Source organism: Aplidium turbinatum, chromosome 5 (assembly GCF_918807975.1).
Source record: "Aplidium turbinatum chromosome 5, kaAplTurb1.1, whole genome shotgun sequence".
In the NCBI taxonomy this organism is placed as follows: Eukaryota; Metazoa; Chordata; class Ascidiacea; order Aplousobranchia; family Polyclinidae; genus Aplidium; species Aplidium turbinatum.
The window spans coordinates 20,110,608-20,124,321 of NC_137476.1; the positions used below are offsets into that span (position 1 = coordinate 20,110,608).

Consider the following 13,714-nt stretch of genomic DNA (forward strand, 5'->3'; position numbering starts at 1 on the left):
AAATTTTAGATTAGCTGAATCAATAAACAGCATGATTGAACAGTAGCTTCGAAATCGAAATGAATCATATGAGGTTTTCTAAGAAATTGAATCAAGACTAACTTGCGAAATACGAGCGACTAACATAACATAGGCTAATAGGCCTAGAGTAGGCCTCCGTAAACTGGGGCTACATTGAACGCTTTTTGACTTCAAAATGAGGTGCATCAGCGGTTTCTTAACTTATCCGCGCTAAATTGCAATATGTTAGGGGGACCAACTAGGTCTCTAAATAGCACAAACAACATTCAGTTTTAATCTCTATCTTAACCGCTTTTTTTAGAAAAGTGTCGGTGTTATGAGACGTGAATTATTTACGTTTGTTCAAATTTGGCTGTAGGCTATATGAGGTTACTTTAAACACATTGAAAGTTTTTAAAATACCTTTTTTGGTACCGTAGTATATTGAGAATAAGCAACATATTTCACTAAAGAGAACATATTTACACGAATTGGTACATGAATTGGCAATAGCAATTATAATGATGCTACAGGAAAATAAGAAATATGGCTCAAAACAGTTCATATTAGCATCGGTTTTGCAACTACTTTCCCCACATGTATTCTAAGTCAGGAAATCGAAGAATTATTCTGTTATTGAGAGGAATGGCTTTGGGCTGTAGGCTACTTTGACAATATCATCCCACTCATAGACAGTGATGGGCATTATCGGCGATAATTTACCAACGATAATTATCGCCGATAAATTTTTGTCACCTATCGTTATCGCTCAATTATTTTTTCAGTTCTCCTTTATCGTTATCGCCAAAGGCAATATTTGATTATAGCCGATAAATTTTATTTCGGATTAACACACAAGTGGAAAGAAAATAAAAAGTAATATTTTTACTAGCCACCTAGTTAATGAAACTAAAATTGAAACCAGTTCTTCTTCAGTACCTGAAGTGTGTGTGCACAGGTCGTTGTTAGGGGAGGGGGCACGCCCCCCTGCAGCGACGGCCATGACAACACAATAATTTTTAGAGTTGCAAATTGCAATGCAATGAAATGCATGCAACAATTCTCTTGTTGTTTTGCTTCAATCGGCAATCGAGAGTAAATTTTACAATTAAAATGTAAGCGCACAGGCGACTTTGCTGTAAACAGCCCGTTAAGCAGAAAGCAAAATACAAAGTTTGGAATTTTTTATGGTATTTTCATTTGATTTAATTATTTTGCCTACTGCACGTGAGCGGCAGTGTAACTCAATTGATGAAGCATCCAACTGATATCTGAAGGTATAATTATAAGTACGGCGGTTACCTTAGTGGTTTGATTCTGGATCAAGAGGTTGAAGGTTCGATACCCACTGCCGCTGTTGCGATTCTATTCATGCATAGCCTAACCTACAAAAAGTTTTGTCCCTTTACAGTAGCATACCGTATATTATGTTCGATTTTTCGTCATGTTGATGAAAACAGTTCGTGCTGCATGGGATGGGGCAGCGCTAATCAAGAAAAAAAAATTATCGTTAGCGGACATTATCGGCGATGATTTTATCGTTATCGCTTAACTTTTTTTGATTTATCGCTTATCGTTATCGCTTTAGGCATTTTTCGTTTATCGATTATTATCGTTATCGCTTAACTGAAAAATGAGTTATCGCGCCCAACACTGATTGCAGGCCTACTTAGTTCTTATTTCAGGCTGATACAGCCTGTAATGTCAATGCTTAGCCTATTGTATAGTTAAGAACATTATAGCTTTTCACAATCTTGTTCTTAAACGCTGCAGAGGATACGAGCTTTAATTGCAGTAACTGATGCTTGCAACGTTCCATGTGGAATGAGCTCCCCATCAGCTGTCATGCAACCAGCAGGCTCACAAGAAGAGATGGGGTGAATGCGAAAAGCTTTGCACGGAACTACCATGGAGTTGTCATTTGGGGTTTCTAAATGAGTTCCACCTTCCATGCTCAAGAGAATCTTCAGGAGAGCTAGCTTCTTCTGCAGAATGAAATAACATTTCACTCATAATCAGCACTAGAAAAGGATTTTTCAAACTGTTTTTGTGTGTGTAGCCTAAGTGTGAGATAAACGAAGTGCTAACCTAAAAAGCCGTAGACGTGAGTCTACGGGCCCCATTTTCCTTGTGGTTTATTAATCACTACCTATGGCATGAGTAGCCTAAGGCTAAGGCCTTAGGCCTAAGGCCTTCCCAACGTTGTAATCAATATGTCACACTCACAATTTACTACAGTAAGTTATAGCCGAAAGCAATAGGCTTCTTCCAAATACTTTTATATAAAAACATAAATAAAAACAAACTACAATTTTGAAAAAAAAAACAATTAGGCTACACTAAACAGATTAAAAAATAAAGCAGGCTAGAATTATTTATTTTTTTAGCTTTAAGATATTTGTGCAGAATGCTTAGGCCTACTCGTGACATTACTTACTAGGCCTACTCGTGACATTATTTTTATGTTTTAGCCTAGCCTTTGCAATGTGGCCAACATTAATATTTTTAACTCACCACTTTTGACTTGAGGCAATACAAATACATCACGTCCTCGTCTAATTTGGCTTGAGGCATCAGAAATATGTCCTTTCCTGAAAAAACGATTCTGTGTTTGGTGTCAGCGTTGTCATCAATGGCTCATCCACGCCATCAAGATATCCTTTTACATTAATTCAGAGACATTAATTACACTACCGTAGTTAAAACAAAATTCTGCATGGGCTTTGAGAACTGATTTAGGGTAACTTTGGGGTGCTGAATCCGAATCTGACCTTAGATTTAGCCTATCCCATCACGTCAGGTTTGTAAGATATGATAACAGCAAATTGCTACTTTTGTCAAAAGTGGAAGATTTGGCGTTGCGTTTACCACAAACATATGCCATAACAAAAGGTTAGTGTTGGTGGGTGTATTTCAGCTACTTATGTGTAGCCTACTACATGGCCTGGATTTCTGGATATAACACAATGGGTATGTGCAATAAACGCAATGTCAAATCTTCCACTTTTGACAAAAGTATCAATTTTCTGTTATCATATCTCACAAACCTGACGTGATAGGATAAATCTGAGGTCAGATTCGGATTCAGCACCCCAAAATTACCCTAAATCCATTGAAAAGCTCCATGCAAGAAAAGTTGTGTTGGTTTTGTCGCTTCTACCCTTTTCTCGACCTTTGCTATGTTGACGTGTATTGTTTTGATATGATGGTCAGAAATAAAAACAACTGAACTGAACTGAACTTAAGAAAGCTATAGCATAAGCTACGTTGATAACTCTGCCATAGAAAAGCGACCAAAGAGATTATAGTCTATGGCAGTCTTAATCAGACTTTTTAGTATAGGCTACACCATAGGCCTACCGGCAGATGTCTTATGGTCATTTGGCGTTCTGGTTACACATTTCAAACGAAAAAAAATTACTACAACAAGTCCTACCTTGGTTTTGCAAGTCTATGATGAGCAAACTCACAAACAGTTTTTCACTAACATTTCACCAACTGGTTGTGGTTTCCGAGCGTTTTCAATCCTTAACGCAGCTTCATAGGATGCAGGTAAAGCTTTTGTATGTATTAGAGCAGCGGTACCAAACCTTTTTTTTCTCACGTACCGGCTTTGACATGAACATAGCCTCGCGGACCGGCGATAGGAAAAACAAAATTTGACATCTAGCCTATATCGGTCGAACGTTTCATAGCTTGTTAAACATACTTTTTAAAAAAGATGCCTAAAATAAACAGTGGAAAAGTTGAGGTCGGAAAACGAAAGTAGTTTAGCAGGATGTTTAAGATGATTGCTCTTCCCAGAAACTTTTGACTAATTTAATGTTTCTCTCGTCGCTTTTTGTGCACTTTTAGGCCCAATAATGAATTTTGATCAAGACGCACATCTTGTATCATCAAATTAAAACCGTTGCCGGTCGTTTGGTCGACAGACATTTGGTCAACAGTCATTTGGTTGACAGGACGTTTGGTCGACAGACATTTGGCCGACAAGATATTTGGTCGACAGGCCATTTGGTCGACAAGACATTTGGTTGACAGGACATTTGGGTTAGGGTTAGGTTAGAGTTAGGGTTAGAGTTAGGATTAGAGTTAGGTTAGGTTAGGGTTAGGTTGCGTTAAGATTAGGTTAGGGTTAGTTAACCCCAACCGTAACCCTAAAATGAATCGTACTGTCGACCAAATGTCCCGTTGATTAAATGTCTTGTCGACCTAACGTCCTGTCGACCAAATGACTGTCGACCAAATGTATGTCGACCAAATGACCAGGTACCAATTAAAACTGGATTTTTTTCAAAAATTTAAGTGACAATTTTTGATTTAAAATAGAAGTTGCTTTTTGACTATGTTTTTTTTACGACTTGCAATAATTTAATTGTTGACGGTTGGTATAATATTGTGTCGGCTTTCAGTAAAATTTCGAAAATGTATCTGAGGTTCTCCCACCCAGCAAACATTGATTGCTGGGCCAGCATTGGCTATATGCTGGGTATGTTGGCACAAGGTCGGCAATTTTGTCCAACATTTTGCCAACATTGCCAACAATACGCCAACAATTTCAATACTTCTTATTAAGCGTTCAAAAAGGTCTCAAAGATTTTATTTCAGGTTTATTTGTTTTAAACTTGAAAAATACTAACACAAACCTCTTTTCATGTGGTATTGCTTCTAAACACAGTTGTGTGATTGGTTAACATCGGTCAGAAGCATTGCCAGCGTTGTGCCAATTCATAACAATTTCGGTGTTTTCTTTCAATTTATGCAAATGTATGCCATCATTTTGCTACAATTTTAAATTTTAATAATAAGCTATCAATGCTGTTATTATTTTCTGATACGGTACAATTATATTATGAATATTTAAGACCAGCGTTGGTCAGAAGAGTAGCCAATGCTTTGCCAACAAAGTAGTTTCATTTCAGTTTGTTTATGTCAAACTGAGCAGAGGTCTAGAAAAAGGTAGGAGCAACAAAACGCGAACGCGATAACGTGCTTGATACCGAAACAGTTTAAAGTTTCCATTAGCCTACAGGTTTCCACAAAATAAACAATTGCAACGTTGGCTATATGCTGGATGTGAAGCCACAAGGTCGGCAATTTCGTCCAACATTGCCAACAATACGCCAACAATTTCAATACTTCTTATTAAGCGTTCAAAAAGGTCTCAAAGATTTTATTTCAGGTTTATTTGTTTCAAACTTGAAAAATACTAACACAAACATCTTTTCATGTTGTACTGCTTCAAAACACAGTTGTGTGATTGGCTAACATCGGTCAGAAGCATTGCCAACGTTGTGCCAATTCATAACAATTTCGGTGTTTTCTTTCAAATTATGCAAATGTAGGCTATGCCATCATTTTGCTACAATTTTAAATTTTAATGATAGGCTATCAATGCTGTTATTATTTTCTGATACCGTACAAGTATATTATGAATATTTAAGACCAGCGTTGGTCAGAAGAGTAGCCAATGCTTTGCCAAGAAAGTAGTTTCATTTCAGTTTGTTTATGCCAAACTGAGCAGAGGTCTAGAAAAAGGTAGGAGCAACAAAACGCGAACGCGATAACGTGCTTGATACCGAAACGGTTTAAAGTTTCCATTAGCCTACAGGTTTCCACAAAATAAACAATTGCAACGTTGGCTATATGCTGGATGTGAAGCCACAAGGTCGGCAATTTCGTCCAACATTGCCAACAATACGCCAACAATTTCAATACTTCTTATTAAGCGTTCAAAAAGGTCTCAAAGATTTTATTTCAGGTTTATTTGTTTCAAACTTGAAAAATACTAACACAAACATCTTTTCATGTTGTACTGCTTCAAAACACAGTTGTGTGATTGGCTAACATCGGTCAGAAGCATTGCCAACGTTGTGCCAATTCATAACAATATCGGTGTTTTCTTTCAATTTATGCAAATGTAGGCTATGCCATCATTTTGCTACAATTTTAAATTTTAATGATAGGCTATCAATGCTGTTATTATTTTCTGATACAGTACAAGTATATTATGAATATTTAAGACCAGCGTTGGTCAGAAGAGTAGCCAATGCTTTGCCAAGAAAGTAGTTTCATTTCAGTTTGTTTATGCCAAACTGAGCAGAGGTCTAGAAAAAGGTAGGAGCAACAAAACGCGAACGCGATAACGTGAACAATTGCAACGTTGGCTATATGCTGGATGTGAAGCCACAAGGTCGGCAAATTCGTCCAACATTGCCAACAATACGCCAACAATTTCAATATTTCTTATTAAGCGTTTAAAAAGGTCTCAAAGATTTTATTTCAGGTTTATTTGTTTCAAACTTGAAAAATACTAACACAAACATCTTTTCATGTTGTATTGCTTCAAAACACAGTTGTGTGATTGGCTAACATCGGTCAGAAGCATTGCCAACGTTGTGCCAATTCATAACAATTTCGGTGTTTTCTTTCAAATTATGCAAATGTAGGCTATGCCATCATTTTGCTACAATTTTAAATTTTAATAATAGGCTATCAATGCTGTTATTATTTTCTGATACCGTACAAGTATACTATAAATATTTAAGACCAGCGTTGGTCAGAAGAGTAGCCAATGCTTTTATTACTTATTACCATTTTTAAAAATATCAATAGCCTAAAAACCTTTTTTATGCGGTTTTGTTTAAAAATATGTTTGTGTGAGCAAACATCGGTTAGAAATGTTGCCAACGTTGTGCCAATTGAACAACTATTCTAAAGTTTTCTTTCAATTTATGCAAATGTACACCATCATTTGCTACAGACCAGGCCAGAGAGAAGATAATTTGAGCCCGGTACCAATGATATCTTTGGGCCTCTAAACAGTTTTAAGAATAACGCACTACATCTAAATATACGGGGTAGTTTATTTGTTTTTCCGGACACCTTGAAGAAGTTACGGGCTCCTAACATTATCCAGGGCCCGAGTTCAAAAGTACCCCCTGAACTCCCCTGACACCGCTACTGGTGGAAAATTCCCAGCTTCAGGAGCAGTCATGTTGCGTCGAAATCTCTCCTCAATTTCTTGAAGCGAAATTTCACAAAACGATCGCTACTTTTACTTTCAACTGTATAAAATCTGTAAATAATTCATGTTTTGATAGTCCATTACCTAATTACAATATGTGTGTGTGTGTTAGTTTGTTTTTGTGATGTTGTTAGGTTCAGTCGTGTTCTCATTGCTTTCAGAATTGGCGCTCCAATTGTTTCAGGAACGAGGAGGCGACTGATTCTTAACTAATTCATCTACTTGTTTTACAGTATCAGGTTTGGTGGCCGTGCTTAACTATATTTATCGATGCAAATACCGCAATATTAGATCTTTTTATGCACGTCTTAAACCATTAAGGTTTTGCCACCTTTTCCTTTTGTTGGTTTTGTTACTGTATTTCTTTTTCACAATATCATTTCTTTTGCGTTCTGACAAAGAAAAATAAATTGAATTGAATTGATCCGGCGAATCGTTTTTTCTCCTCCCGCGGTGCATAGAACAATACTGCAGGCACAATAATTGTTGTGAAAACTCCATTATGACGTCACTGCTTAAACTTTGACTGGGCAATATGACGCGTTGAAGTGAAATAGGCAACAAAGCTTTAGAATGCGGCGATGTGTTATATCAACGTGAGGAGATGCAATTTAGCAGAAGAACTTGGTTTGTTTTGATGAAGGAAGACAAAGGCCATGACTTAATCCTTTGCTAAAGGGATTATGACGTCACTCGATTCACTTCGACTGTTCAAGCATGGCGGTTGTGCGCAATACACAATTACGTGGAGAGCCGAAAGCACAATGCTTATGTGAACAGCGCTAAGAGGAATTTTCGCTTCTTGCATCGAAAATATAAAAAATCGAATTCAATTGAGATATTAGTTTTAGAAATGAGCTGAAAGAAGTTTTAGAAATGATCAAAATGAAACTATAGGAATGACTTACGACAATGTTTATGAAAACTTGGTAAGTGAATGTCTTTTATTCATTGAACCTGAAATAATTGTGTAAAGTCGTTTTTGTCACTAGGCTACGTTTACACAATTTAAAGAAAGTTATAAAACTCAATTTAGAGGAAGTTATAAAACTCAATGACCAATGGAAAACTTTCATATGAAATATTCTCGTGACAAATTTAGTGCCAGTGCTCCTAGATGAGTGCTAAGGAGATATCAGCAAAGTAGCAGAGCTTGTGATGTCCCAGAACATGTGTAGGGTTTTGCTCAATCTTTGATTTTGCTGCTCCGGCAGTGTTTGCCTGACTGCTTGAATGTGTTTGTATTTTTATGTCGTGTGGATAGGTCTGTGATGGTTGTAGAATATTTGCAAATGTAGCTTTCATTGCCGTCAACTGAATAATAATAATAACATGTTTTATTTTGCGCCCATTGCGACAACATAGCCTACAGTAGCCTACACTGCGACCTACATACGCAACACAACAGACGACTGGAATCCCAAATAAAACTTTAAACGTTGGCTGTCATTTGTAACAGTCGAAAATTTCTGTAACAAGTGCTGAAGCTTTTTAATATGATGGATGAAACCCCTGTCATTACATTCGATTTACATTTTGCAGGTGGCAAATTTAAGTCAAGTTGTTGGCAAAAATGCAAGCGATTGTATCAGTGGACTTATTCCAACTATTATTATCGAACACAACACAGTTCAAGTCATGTCGAGAACAAAGAAAGAAAAAAAAAAACATCGTGAAGTCTAAACACTCGTTTGATTGTTTAAAAAAGGTTGTTCTTGGTGAGTACGGATAAATGTTTCTACTACGACTAAACGATTATGTCATAACTATGCCATTTTGCTCTTTTGATTAATGTATGATGTAATTGTGAAGAGTATTAAGTAATGTATGAAAATATTTTAGTGGTGTACTCGCATTGATGTGAACAACGAACATGGTGGTTAGTAGGCTATGTCGGCATTTATATAATGATTTAACACTTCTTTTTTTACTTTCATGATTAGACATGGTGGTGGCGCACGACAAAGCTGCTGCCGTGCAGCAAATTGATGAAGAGTTTCAGAGTGATTTCGAAATTGGAAGGACAGGCAAAGTGGCCGAAAACGGCAAAAACTAACTTTTGGTGAGCTTGTTGTATGTTTGAAAGACAACTGCGAATGTGTTGCTTTAGTTGTTGAATAACTACTGTACACGCAATTAGAATGTACTGGAACTTGATTATCGCTCTGCGTGGCACAGAATCGAATGATAAGTTTTTTGTCACGCACGTTGGAGAGAGGGATATTACCATGGATATTACATTGATATTGCAGATTGTCAATTAACTTCGTATTATCCTGGACGACAACTGATCAAAATCCTACACTGTTGCCAAACAGCCCTCTTGAATTAAATATTTTTGTTTCATTCGCAGGAATTCAGAATGATAAAGATACACAAGAAAAAGCTGCTGATGTGCAATGAATATCCATCTGTCAATACGATTTGATGTGGCTTGTTTCTAATAAATGTGAAAATATACGAAGCTCGGCTGTTACTTTGCTTTGTCACAAAGGGAGTAGTGTTGCTTATAAATCCGTGTTGCTGCTGTTCTTTCGCCCAAGGATTAGCTAGGTTCAACAATAAACTTTTGGTGATGAGCGAGGTTTAGGTACAGAGACGTTTGGCAAATGTAAATGCCAATGCTGTTCAGATGTTTTATGCAGCAGCTTGCTTCGCATGGCCAACCTTGGTCAAAGCGCGGCATCACAATAGTTAATAGGTCAGATGAAGCAGCGTCATGGTGCATAAAAGTCAACCAGAATTTAGGCGCCAAATGAAGCAAAATGGTGCACAAGCCATCTTGCCAGCGTTGGCCAGATACAGATGCCAACGTTGGCAAGATGAAGCAAAATAGTGCATAAAACATTTTGCCAATGTTGGCAAGATACAGAAGCCAACGTTGGCTAGATGCAGAAGTCGACGTGGGCTAGATGCATACGCCAACGGTGGCAAGATGCAGACGCCAACGCTGGCTAGATGCATCCAAATGGTGCATAAAACATTTTGCCAACGTTGGCAAGATGCAGAAGCCAATGTTGGCAAGATGCAGAAGCCAAGGTTGGCAAGATGCAGCAGCCAGCGTTGGCAAGATGCAGACGCCAACGCTGGCCAGATGCATCCAAATGGTGCATAAAACATTTTGCCAACGTTGGCAAGATGCAGAAGCCAACGTTGGCAAGATGCAGTAGCCAGCGTTGGCAAGATGCATAATCCAATGTTGGCAAGATGCAGAAACCAACGGTGGCAAGATGCAGACGCCAACGCTGGCCAGATGCATCCAAATGGTGCATAAAACATCTTGCCAACATTGGCGTCTACATCTTGCCAATGTTGCGGCCAACTTCTTGCCAATGTTGCCCCAACAATCAATGTTTACTGGGCACCTTTTGTGTACAGCATATACATAGAAAATTCACCATATACCTCCATTGACACTGAAATAGGTCAATTTAGTTGTAGTGATTAGTGAGCAAGGTGCTTAGGCTACTTTGGAATATTTCATTAGTGGGTACTGCGACAGTTTATCGAACGACTATTGATCGAACGACAGTTAATCGAAACGACAGTTTATCGAACGACAATTAATCGAACGACGGTTAATCGAAACGACTGTTCACCGAACGACAATTTATCGAACGACAGTTAATCGAAAACCTAACCCTAACCTAAAACCTAAACTTAAAACCTAACCTTAACCCCTAACCTTAAGCCCTAACCCCTAACTCCTAACCCATAACTCTAACCCTTAACCCCTAACCCTTGAGTATTCCATTGCATTTGTGCTTCGTCGTTCGATAAACTGTCGTTTCGATAAACAGTCGGTCGATGAACTGTCGTTTCGATAAACAGTCGGTTCGATGAACTGTCGTTTCGATGAATTGTCGTTAGATAAACTGTCTTTCGATAAACTGTCGTTCGATAAATTGTCTTTCGACAAATTATCGCGTCACGCATTAGTGTGTGGTTTTTGAGGGGCTCTTTAATCTTTACCAATGCAGGTACTAAATTGTTTAAATTCACTGCTAAAACCATGCGTTTCCAGTGCCACCTGTGAAGTTAATGACATAGGATTGATCGAGCGAAACAAGCGAGAAAGTTTTGCCAATATGTAGAACATTTACTCGCTTTTTTTTTACTTTTGTACGTATTTAGTAGGTACGTTTTTTTCTTCGTCATTTGTGTGATTTCACTGTAATTAATTTATTTTATGACTAAGGACATACAATTTTGGTAAAGAGGTCACTTTCTTCAACCACAGACATATACAACCAAGCAACCACACCGCATTTAACATAATCCATTAAAATTGAACATAAACTATAAGCTACAAACGTTTTCGGCCATACACACGTTAGCCCTTATCAAGTGACAAAAAAAATAACTGATTATCATATCTACAATGAAAATAAATAACTGATTTAAACACTGAAATTGAAAAATGAAACGGCAGAGCATAGGAGAAAGGCACATCACATGGCGTTTAAATAACGCGAGGCAAAGACGCATCATATGACGCATCAAGAAAAGACGTTGAGTAAATAAGAAGCGCCTGAGGCAAACAACTGTGTATTGAGGCGAGGATTGTATGATTTTATTAGCAAGCCTCGTGGATTTTAGTGTCGAATTCGGTGGAACATTTACGCATAATTCTAAACGACTCCAAGGATGGTTTGTTATTTGAACATGTTTGGCAATCGAATATGTGATCTTTAATGGCACTTTGCTTGTTCAAATTAGTTAAATCTAAGTGCTCCCTCACTCTCGTGGCCAAATGCCGCGTAGACATACCGATGTATGTACAATTCACGTCATGCGAACAAGTGAACTTGTACACGACATTTGAACACAAGTAGGAGGGAGTCCCAGATTTAAGCTGAAAATAATAGCCAACTTTGAACGTTTTCTACACAGGAACAGAGGCTTTGCTAATAAAATCATACAATTTATGTTTCGACTATAAATGCTGAGTAGCCTACACTTCCACAAACGACGCATTACGATTTCGGCACACTACAGTAATATCATTTGTTGCTATAAAGACAAATTCTAAATATGTGGTATCGTATTGTAGTCTTCTATTAGGGTGTCGGTCAGACCCGAAGATTGACATAGATGTTTGTTTTAGTTTAGCAATCCAAACACAGCTTTTTTCTATTTCTTGAAACAGCTTGTACTTTCTGTCGGTATTACACTGCCAACGCGCTTTGCACTCGATTGCTGTGACTTTAATAAAATGTATTCAACACACAGAACAGGTCCAAATGCTAGCGGTTAAACTAGTTTTTTAACCGACACAATTAATTATTGACTTAAGCTTAATTTAGATTTTCTGCATAATTAACAAACAGTTAGAAATAGAAACGGCAATTCACTACAAACCTTGATAAACACAATCTCAACTACTAAATATTATGCCAGCTACTTCTTATCTTAGTTACGGCTACCTAGTTGCTGGTAAGCGATGAACTGAAAAACCAGCAAGGCAATTGATTGTGACGTCATAAGAAAACGTGGTTGTGACGTCAAGAGAAAATTATGAATAAAACAAAAAGGGGCGACGCGGTCGCTTTATGGATATTACATTCTCCCCCCAAATGTACGATACATGCTAAGTACATTTACAAAGACTAAATATTCATGAAGCTAATCTATTTACGAGCATTTGATAACAGTTTGCTAACAGAAAGTTCAAACGAATTGACGTACACCAGCAGGTGAATCCTTCAGGTAGACGAGCAGCAAAATCAAGGCGTAGTTAATCTATTGTCTTCACTGGGTCGAGCCCTCAAGTGCTCGCGGGGAAACGTTCGCGACATTGTCGTATTGCGCCGCCTTTTCCCACGCTAGGGGTCGACGTCCTATTCCGTGGGAACGCGTCACACTTGTTGCTGATTGTTTGATTCACAAATCAAGCACAATTTTGAAACCGGTCTTCTTAGGACACCAAATTGTGTTTTCAGTTCGTCTTGTCGTAAGTTACGATTCCGTGTTTATCGGGCAAGGGTGTAGTAACCTTTCCGATTCTCCAGCAACCGCGCGGAGCGTTGTCGTCGACAATGAGGACGACGTCGCCAGCAATCAGGTTTCGTTGAGCGTTGGGCCACTTTTGTCTTAATGCAATAGTGGGTAGGTATTCGCGTGCCCAACGCTTCCAAAACAAGTCTGTCAGGTGTTGCACTTGTCTCCATCTTCGGCGTCGATAAGAATCCTTTGCATCGAACAGGCCGATCGGCATGCTGGTGTTTCCGTGGAGCAGTAAGAGATGGTTGGGGGTGATCGGTTCGTATTCACCTGGTTCGAAGCTAACTGGTGTTAGAGGGCTGGAATTAAGGATTCGTTCAACTTCTATCATAAGTGTGTTGAATGTGTCATCGGTTAAGGAATGACCCTTTGTTAGCAACACTTTAAAAACACGCCGAATCGACTGCACCATGCGCTCCCAAGCTCCCCCCATATGGCTAGCAGTGGGTGGGTTAAAGTGCCATTTGATTTCTTTATGAAGAAAATATCTTTCGATTTTGTCACAATTCAAGTCTTGAAGTGCTCGTTTCAACTCTCTTTCTGCACCTACAAAATTAGTGCCGTTATCTAAGTATACTTCTTGCGGTTGTACTCTTCTCCCGCAAAACCGTCGATAGGCGTTGATGAATGAGTCTGTAGACAGATCTTGGGCCACCTCTATGTGCACGGCTCTGGTTGTCAGGC

At 38.4% G+C, this 13,714-nt stretch overlaps 1 long non-coding RNA gene across 2 annotated transcripts; it reads left to right on the forward strand.

Moving 5' to 3' along the window:
- Positions 1-7,660: 7,660 nt before the first annotated feature.
- Positions 7,661-9,498, forward strand: LOC145770260 (uncharacterized). Of its 2 annotated transcripts, XR_014289138.1 has the most exons (4): positions 7,661-7,956; positions 8,570-8,745; positions 8,971-9,089; positions 9,381-9,498. It is a non-coding gene; the product is annotated as an uncharacterized LOC145770260 (long non-coding RNA). The 2 variants fall into 2 exon arrangements; XR_014289139.1 differs by lacking the exon at positions 7,661-7,956 and having other exon boundaries at positions 8,523-8,745.
- Positions 9,499-13,714: the final 4,216 nt, after the last annotated feature.